The sequence below is a fragment of the Chlamydotis macqueenii genome, chromosome 4 (genome assembly GCF_036417535.1).
Source record: "Chlamydotis macqueenii isolate bChlMac1 chromosome 4, bChlMac1.mat, whole genome shotgun sequence".
NCBI classification, from domain to species: Eukaryota; Metazoa; Chordata; class Aves; order Otidiformes; family Otididae; genus Chlamydotis; species Chlamydotis macqueenii.
The window spans coordinates 78475430-78485073 of NC_141559.1; positions in this window are offsets into that span (position 1 = coordinate 78475430).

Below are 9644 nucleotides of genomic sequence, written 5' to 3' on the forward strand. Positions count from 1 at the left end.
TTTCCCTTGGATGCTTGGTGTGCTGCTGAGATGGACCTTTCCTGATGCTGCAAGTTTTGGGACACACCCTGCAGCCATGTGGAAGGGACACAAAAGGTCCTCGCTCCATGTGAGTGGATACAGAGTCTCCATCTCCTCCGAACTAAAGGTGAGGGGCTACACGGAGGAGTCTAGATTACAGCTGCATGGGGCCAGCTCCAGAGCCAGTCCTGGGGTGAAGACCTAATGGCTACCCTGAACCTATACATCCCAGATGGGCTTGAACTAAACGTAGAAGGAATTTGAGCCTGGGTTTTCCCCTGGCTAGGCTTGTACTTGAGCATGTTGCTCAGAAAAAGCTCAGTCTTTTGATTTCCCAGCCTCAAATAGGTTAACATTACTGTATTGTCATTAAAATATTCAGAAGAGCTTGGAATTGTTTTGGGAGTTCTGCCTCTGAAGCCCTGAAGACTGACAAGGTTCATTTTGTACCTCCTCCGGCCGGGTCAGGCTGGCAGCTTTCTGTCCGTCCATCAGAGCTCTCTGTAGGAGCTGCATCCCCAAAGCCATCACCAGCACTTTGACCGACGTCATTCTCCTGTGTGAACTTTGTCTTTCAGACTCAATACTTGGCCATGGCTCTTCTTTCCCTACTCTTTCTCTCTCTCTCCCCTCCTGCCCACCTCTTAAATTTTATCCCCTTCCTCTACCAGATGCTTTCCAGCTTCCTTCACGCCAGCTTTTTTGCTTCTTGAGCGTAACTGTCACTCAAGATCTTCCTTCAAGACTCCCTGCTCGGAGCAGGACCTTGCAAAGCTCTCCTCCTTCACCCAGTGCCTACAAGGTGCCTGCAGGTTCACAGAGAGGGGATTCATCTGGCTTAGATCCTCTCCGTGTTGATGTCCTTCAAACCTCGTGCATTTTGTAAGCCACTGTGCATCAAAGGAATCCTACAAAAGCAAAAGTAGCAGCAGGTGGATCAACACCCCAGAGGGTTCAATCTCAGGGCAGCCCTGAACTGCCTGCTGCAGTGCTCTGGTTGTGACATCTCCATAGGACACTTCTATGGTCGATAACAAACATTTTACTCCAATCAACGCTGCTTAGCAGTTTGGCAAGCTGTCCCCCAGTTCCTTTTGCTCCCAAGCGCTTTACTCCACCCCAGAGCACACCAGGTGATTCACAGAGAAGCTGGATACCAAGCCCCAACTACTTCAATCTGTAAATTTACTGTAGACACGACCCAGTGTGGCAAAGCAGTGAGAAGAGAGGAGTTGAGAAAGCCCCGGAGACAGAAGGATAAAATCAGATGGTGATGTAACGCACCATGCTACTGGCTGATCACGATTCATTGTGAGGATGGCAGAAATTAGTTACAGGAGGCAGAATAAAGAGCAGCATCAGGGCTCAGAGACGCAATGAAGAGAGCTAGGATGAGAACTAAAAAGCTGGGTGGCTCATCTGGAATGTGGGACAGATTCTGGCTTGTGTTGATGTTTTTCTGCATTTTACAGTCCCAGAAAAATTCTGCGATGTGCCAGCACTCCGCGTGAAGAGAGACGTTTGATTTATTCCTCACAGCAGCCTCAGGAAGCGATCAGATATACAGCAGCCTGACTGAGAAGGGGTCATGAATAACTCAGCAGGGAGTCAGTTTACCCTTAGGAGTGGTGAAATAACTAAAGTTACATCCCGCAGAGGGAAACGCAGGGAATTCTTACGGGTTCACTCATTTTCTTCAAAAATAAAACACAATTTTGAGAGAGATCTATCATTAGCACAACTGTTGAGTTTGGCAAAGCTAACACAAGACAGTGCAATTAAGAATTAGGCCTTCTACAGCATGAGACAATAAAAATGTCCTTGTTCCTCCAGCTGCTCTCAGCAGTTTCATCGGTGGACGAGAGTCACAGGTACCTGGAAAGAGAACAGAAAGACACGAGGTTACTTGGAATAGGGCAGGCTAGGGGGCATGGGGAAAAAACATCCCCCTTAAACTTTCACCTACGTTTCCCTTTCTTCCCAGCATCGCTAGAAGCCACGCAAGGCTTTATTCCACCAAGAGCCACGGGAAGCTGGCGATACCTGCACAAGCGATGGTGATATGCCCTTTGACCTGATCTGAGAGCAGGAAGCAGCTGCGGGGCACAGCTCTATGAGGTCAGTGAGGGTGTGAATTTACAGCACACTGGCTGCTCTGCGGAAACTGCTCTCTCCACGCTTGTACCACAGTGCACGCACAGAACGACTTCTCCCTCAATCAAACCGAGGTACGTTACTCATACTGGTCCTGGGACAAGAGTACACATTTGGCCAGAAAACCCATGCCCTGTTTTGTCTCCTGATAACTTCTTTGTGCAGCTGGCCACAGATTTACAGGCCTGGCCCTCCCACCTCATCTGCCCACATGGGCTCTGTCCCCTGCATGGCTGTGGATCCTGCACTGGTCCATGCACGATCACCAATAGCACAGGGATACCCGTCGTGGCTGGAGCCACCTGTATCACGTCCCCCTTTCCACCCCCCAAATAAATAAAGGCTTGTCCAGCAACAAAGGACCTGGTCAATACCAGCGGGGTGAGAGAGGAAAACGAGGAGTAAAAATTCCCTATCGTTGGCAATATGCAATCCGTACTTTAATATAATCCTTTGTTTAGCTTTTTCACACAATTCCAGCATTATCCTTCCAAATGCATCCAAAGGATGCAGACGTGCTTGCGTGGCAATATTCTCTGCACTTAGTGTCTTTTCTGTAAGGCAAAGGTACTTTGACTGTGTATACAGGACTGACACAAATATTTTCAGAAACCCAGATACGATCAGCCGTTACTGGAGAGAGAAGAACGCAGCAAAGACAGACTCACCTCACTGTGAGAGCAAAGTGTCGTTCAGTGTGGAGAGAGACAAGACTCCACAAGCTTACGCAGCAAGCGCTCCCAAGGGAGAGAGGCTAGACACTGACCTTTACAGATTCCCTGAGGAAGTAAACAAACAATAAGTGCCATTAGATAGTTTAATGACTGAAGCATTTCCAGAGCCACCCTTAAACTGATTAAAGATCAGAGGTTTCAAACCTGGAGGCCTAACAGAAGTTACCCAAATCTCTTTTTAGACAGTTTGTTGGTCCATCTTTGATTTTCAGTGCTACTGAGCAGCAGGCAGTCAGCTGTTTTCAAAACTAAACCACTTTTTGAGGTGCCTAAAAGGGGATACAGGTGTCTATTAATATTTTTCAAGACTGCTTGGGCAACACTGGGCTAGGCTTCCATTTGCTGATCTCCTCTGAAGTCTCTTGTATTTGCCAAATGCCACAGGAGCACATTCTGAAACATAAACACAACAAATCCACCTTTCTGAGGGGCTCCTGTTCCATTATCCTTGCTGTTAGCAAATGTTGCAGTAATGCTATAAAGATGCCTGCTTGCCTATGTTTACCTAAGCAAACAGCATCAGAGTACTCTAGAAAAGATTGTTAAATAATGGAAAAAAACAGACTTATTTGCCTCAACAGCACATCACAAATGAACAAGAAAGTACTGCCACAACAGTGGTGGTACGTCTGTCCTCACTTCCTTCATGCTTCCTCATAAACCTGACCGCTAATCTTAACTCAGTTGCCAGGGCTAACGTGGAGCAGTAAAATCATAACGAAAGATGACGTAGCTACGAGATGAGTGTTGGAGAGCTGAGGTTGAGATGGACGCCAGCTTGTGGGTGTTGTCTCAACCTCCTTTTCTTCACCAAATGGTACTTCTTGCTGTTTCAAGCGTGGAAAAGAAAGATGAAAGGCACACTGTGCATCGGCATATGTACCCCCCACCTGGCAGGCAGCACGCAGGCTCTGCTCGGGCTGGGCGACGCAACACCTTCACCGCAGGCGCAGCACTGGGGTCGGCATGCCAGCGCTCCTGACCGAGCACGGCTGGTGCGTGCGGTCTGATTTCTTCATTTGCTGAGCTAGAAAAAAGAAGAATAAAAAGCAACGTAAACAAACCAGAAGGCAGGCAGCAAAGCAGCTGTTATCACCTTCTCCCTCAGGTTCGAGAGGGGTTTTTCTCAAAACCAAGCCCCTTCCATACAATCCCCTCATTCTGATGGCAATTCTAAGAAAATGAGTACGCAGCACCTGCTTGCTTTAGGCTGTGATGCAGATACCCTCACACAGCGACATGAAATAATTTAGCAGGGAAGAGACACTCATCCTGAGAGTTTTCAAAAAATTTCACAGATCTGTAAGCGCTTAAATAGACAGAAACGCCAGCAACGCTAACTGCTGACCATTCACAGAGGCTCCCAAACCCCAGACTTGACAGAAACCTGATGGGGAAGGCTTTATGTCTGATGTTGCTTCATAGGATGCGACTCCACTATCACGGTCTTGACTGCACATCAGCTTCCCAGGCAACCCCTTCCCCCCGAGCATGACAGCATAGAGCAGGGAAGCGGATCATGTGCGAAGGAATTGCTTATGCACATTCAAATTTGCCTGCCACAAGCAACACACGTGCAAAAGGTGCCTTCCCAAGGGGCCCTGAGGCCTCTGCATCTGCTCACTGACATGAGCTACTCGGCCAAGGAAGAGCAGATGTGAGGAACAACAGATGCATGCACAAATGTTGCTGCTGAAGGCAAGCCCAGGTGCTGTCTGAGAGCAACCCCTGTGAGCTGAGTGCGTGCTGCACGGTCCCTTGATCTAGACTTGCATGAAGCTACAGCACCAAAACTTCTCTTGACCTCTAAGAAGTGCTCAAGAGAGCCAAATCTTGCAAGCTGCTGGGAATTCTCACATTTCAATGGTTGCACACCACCTTGTCCAGATGACTCATTTGATCAGACAGCAATGCAACTGGTCTCCTAGTGTTGCAGTGGGGAGTGCAAAGCGTTACTGGGTGAAGCTAAGCAAGGCAGAGTGACTTACTATTTTTTTTTTTAAGCACAAGAGGTGGATTTACAAAAGGCTGAAGGCAGGGGAGGAAAGAATGGAGCTGATGCACAAAGCCCCCCCCAGCCTCTCCCATTGTGCTCTTGACACATGGACTTCATTTGCACATGAAGTCAAATGGATGTAAGGATACAGCCTTCAGAGTTTTGACTAACACTCTGAGGAGAACTTGCACATGGATGGTGGAACTTCAATGTGTTATTTACCCTTGACATATCACTGAAATGAGGGAATGAAGAGAAACAGAAATGATCATTTCTGCTTACTGAAAAAGGGAAGGTTTTGCCACTGTAACTCAGACACAGACTGATATAATACAGTTACAGATGAAACATTTTGAGTGAAAAAGCTTGGCTACGAGCAAGAGGTAGCGCAGTCAATGTATTTCTCATAGAGCACAATGTTATCAATAACCGGTTCAGCCTACGGAGCCTGAATTCATAATGCAGATGGTTGGGAAGTGCCCAGCATTAAGCTTTGGGGAAAACAACTTTATTTCTCCTGGTTGCTAGGTTAGTGCCAGGTTAACAGTTTCACTGTTAATTCTAAGAAATCCTACTTCATTTTTAAAGGTTTCTTTCAAACCTCCCCTCCCTCCCACACACAGAGATTTTTAGTTTTCCCCACAGATCTCAGAGTAAAAGAAAAAACAAAAAAAACCAAAAAAAAACCCCACCAACAAAAAAAAAACATGTACCACTTCTTTCACATTCCTCCCATTGAGATTCTGGTTTTATTTCACACTTTCATGTCTTAAATAGGTAAATAGCAAGGAGCCTGCCAATGCAAGAAGAAAAGGCCTGTGACCAGAGGTCTGTGCTTTTGCCTGGTGTCACCAATATCAATCTTAAGATGAAGCCCAATGGTGACACAAGTGGTACTCAGCACATCGTGCAAAGTTGGCTCCTGGAGGTGTTCAGGGCTTGTGGAAACATCAGTCACTTGCAGAAATTGAGATGTATGCCTGTGCTCAGCCTTCCACCCTGGAGCAGGAGTGACTGCCAGCACACACCTAGGAGTAAAGCTGGGCAGGCAAATCGCTGTAGCTCTCTGAAATCAAAATAGAATTTTCTTAAAGGAATCAATGCACAAGCCTTTGCTCTGCCAGCAATAACTGGCTGAAATAGCACTTCATTGTTTTCAACTGTAAAGCAGACTCTTTGAAATAAAGGACAGCAGTTTATCTGGAGATGAGGAATAGTGTTGCTCTTTTTCCAAAGCTTTCCCGCAGAAAGATTTATGGCACTGTATCTATTTACTCATTTTTTGCAGTACCTGCATTGATGACCCGTTTAAGGGTATAGTCAAGAACTGCTACAGCTGGTCTGGGTTAAAAACACACTGTGCCCAGCTGCTCACTACATCCCTCTGAAGACAGAGGCAGGAGAGGAAACCAGTACAGCTGGGAAGACACCAGCAGATCTGACAGGGCTGTAACCTCCTCCTTTGGGTCATTTCCACCAGTGGATGTGAAGGAGAACCAGAAGCTCGAACATGTTAAGGTTAAAAAAGCTGCAGGTGAAGAATCTCATCTGGGAGCACATTTTCAGTGAGCTGCAAATCACGAGAGGCTTGTGGAAAGGCTGGAACAAGATTCCAAATCTCCCAGTTCTCACCCTGGTGCTTCCATCTTGGTGTTCTGGCTGACAAACACAGCCAATTAAGCACACTGGCAGATTCCATGGTGTTGGATGGCAGTGCTGGCCAGGAGCTCTATTCTGAAAAAAAAAATCCTTAATTTAATTAAACTGTAATAGTCCTCTAACTAGCTCAAACAACAGTTTTACATGCTGATCTGATTCCGCAGATACAGGGTAACTTTGAGATGCAGCCCAAGGCATTGCTTTCAGGTGATTTACACTGATTTCAGCTGAATGCCTCTCAATCTTTGTAGAAATAGGCTTGGACAAGTTTGCAGGTTAGATACAACAAGGATACGTCTCACAGGCCAGCGGCAGGGTTAACGTGCCAGGTGTTAGCGTTCCCAGTGTGCCTCGCTGAAACCACAGCTTGAGTTCAGGGCCTGTGAGGCAACTTCAGGGGTTCTTCCTTTTATCACAAGATTTCAAATGAGAACCTTCCACCGTGAAAACAACTTGTTGCTCACTTTGCAGGAAGAGATGTCCTGTTTCAGTTGTGGCCTTTTTCAGACAGACCTCACACTAGGATCTCACTACAGATTTTTCCACATACTGCAGCCAAAAGTACACGAAACCAAAGTAGGAGAAGACATATAAAGGGAAACAAACTGTCAAAAGTGACAGTATTTTTTTATAGCAGCACATTCATGCCACTTCTCATAGGACACTGAATGTGACAGCTGCTTTCAGAGGTGAGCATCCAGGCTCTATTACAGTTCCCTGAACAAGCAACTCCACTGCTTTCAGGCATTTCTTATTATTCCTGCTCCAGCAGAAGGGTGGCCTTGCCTCCCTCCTTGTCAGCTGCCCTTACGGAGAATTTAGACTGATCTGTTTGCTTGTGAAGGAGAAAAGCAGATGCAGGGACACAAGGGGTGTCCCAGGACCCTCAGGAGAAAGGAGGGGCAACTGGCAGCAGCAGTCTGCTTCAGGGTCACATCAATGGCAGGATAAATCTGCCAGAGTCCTCTTCTGCACCATTTGTAGATGAAAAAGAGGCCTGGGAATAATTAAGTACTCGATGCAGGTGACCTGGTGAACCAAGGACAGAGCAAAACCAGCAGTTTTAACCTTGTTTTTGCACTCTGCTACAGGTAGGCAGTTTTATTTTGCCTGTTTGATATACAGCAGTTCTTTCATAAAGCCAAGCAGCACACAAGTTTACTGAAAGAACAGACAGAACGAATTTAGTGCTGCTGGGCCTTCACAGAGAAACCCTTGCACCTGCATAAAACACCGCTGACACAAACAGGTCTCCAGTCAGATCTGCAAGTCTGTCTCCTCAGATGCGACAGAAAGATCTGTGACTTAACTTGTTCTCAAATCACAACAGTACTGCTTTGGTACTTTTCATGGAAGGAACAGATGAGCAGAACTAGCTTTTACTCTAGACAGTGCGGATTCCTTTGCTACTAAGAAGTGTAAGAAGACCCATTTACAGTAAAGGGTAAATAAAGTCAATTTCTGTGCCTAGTATTTTAAGATGTCTACCATGTAGACAACTATTGGCAAAAATTTGAAAGGCTAAGAACAAGATAATCAGGAAACACATGAACAATAATCATTATTTATGACCTTAGAAAAATTGGCTATCACTTATCTAAACTGGAGCTATAAGTCACTTCTGCTAGATGAAACAATCTGCCATGTCTCATTTGCAGCGTTTACATCATAGATTAATCATTATTTAATCAAAATGTGGCAAGAACATTTCTTTTGGGATCTTCTCTTTCATGTTTAATACCAAGAAACTTTGTTTAGAAGTATTCTACATAGTTTGTGCAACCACTTTCCAGTGGGTGGGTGAGGAGAGTATGGAGTTCCAAATACAGATTTGGGAATGAGCACTGAAAAAAAAAAATGTTCTGTTCTGCCAATTCATGCTTTTACTGTAACTCCAGAGCTGTTAATCTCCTGACTTCCAGAAGTGCAACTCTTACTTCAAAAGCAAGCATTTCAAAAGCAAGGGGCTGTTCAGCCTGGAGAAGAGGTGGCTCTGCAGAGACCTTTTTGCAGCCTTCCAATACTTAAAGGAGGCTTATAAGAAAGATGTGGATAAACTATTTAGCAGGGCCCGTCGCAACAGGACAAGAGGTTTCAAACTAAAAGAGAGTAGATTTAGACTAGATGTAAGGAAGACTTTTTTTTACAATAAGGGTGGTAAGAACACTGGCACAGGTTGCCCAGAAAGGTGGTGAATGGCCCATCCCTGCAAACATTCAAGGCCAGGCTGGATGGGGCTCTGAGCAACCTGATCTGGCTGGAGATGTCCCTGCTTATTCCAAGCAGGCTGGACTGGATGGGCTTTAAAAAGGTCCCTTCCAACCCAAACCATTCTGTGATTCTAAACTGGCACTTATTTCCCTTCAATTAGTCTGTTCCTTGTGTACAAGCGGAGTACTACATTGTGGCCTGTCTGTTGGAGGTCTCATTGTTTTCTTAGACTGACTTCCTTAAAGACAACAGGCATTTGTGACCATATGGAGCAAGGGTTCCCTACTGATAAATGTGAAAGATGCTGGCCGTACTTGTACAGCCCCATTTCACAGAGTGGCAGAAATATCAAAGAGATCTTACAGTGCCCCAAGGTTTGCTAAACTAGGTGTCCTGGGAGAAGAGAGTAATTATTTGTCTTGCATGGGAGACAAGCTGCAGTGTTGCCTACACAAATTATGCTTGAACCCACTCTTTTCTCAATAATGAGAAAAGCAGTTATCTATGTGTGACTTTAGGCTCTCTCATCAGATGAGCAGGGGCTAAGGAAAGCCAGGGGAAGAGTCATTGGAAAGGTACAGAAAGGCACGTAACTCCTGAGTAAGGAAAGAGAGTCACTGAAGAATGCACAGCCATTTTCCGCCTGAAACAAAGACTAGGAGAGTTTAGGAAAGGGTCCAGAACAAGGACCTTTGAACTTAAAGGACACTTTGAACTTGAAGCTGAATCGCTATGGATCTCTGAATTCATGTTCCTGAGGCTTCTAATCAATGAACTGTTATTGGCACCTACATGTTCCTGCTCAGCTTTGTTTAGTTGCACGGGTTTCCAGTTAAGCTTGTCTGTTAGAGGATGGACTAAGTTACTTG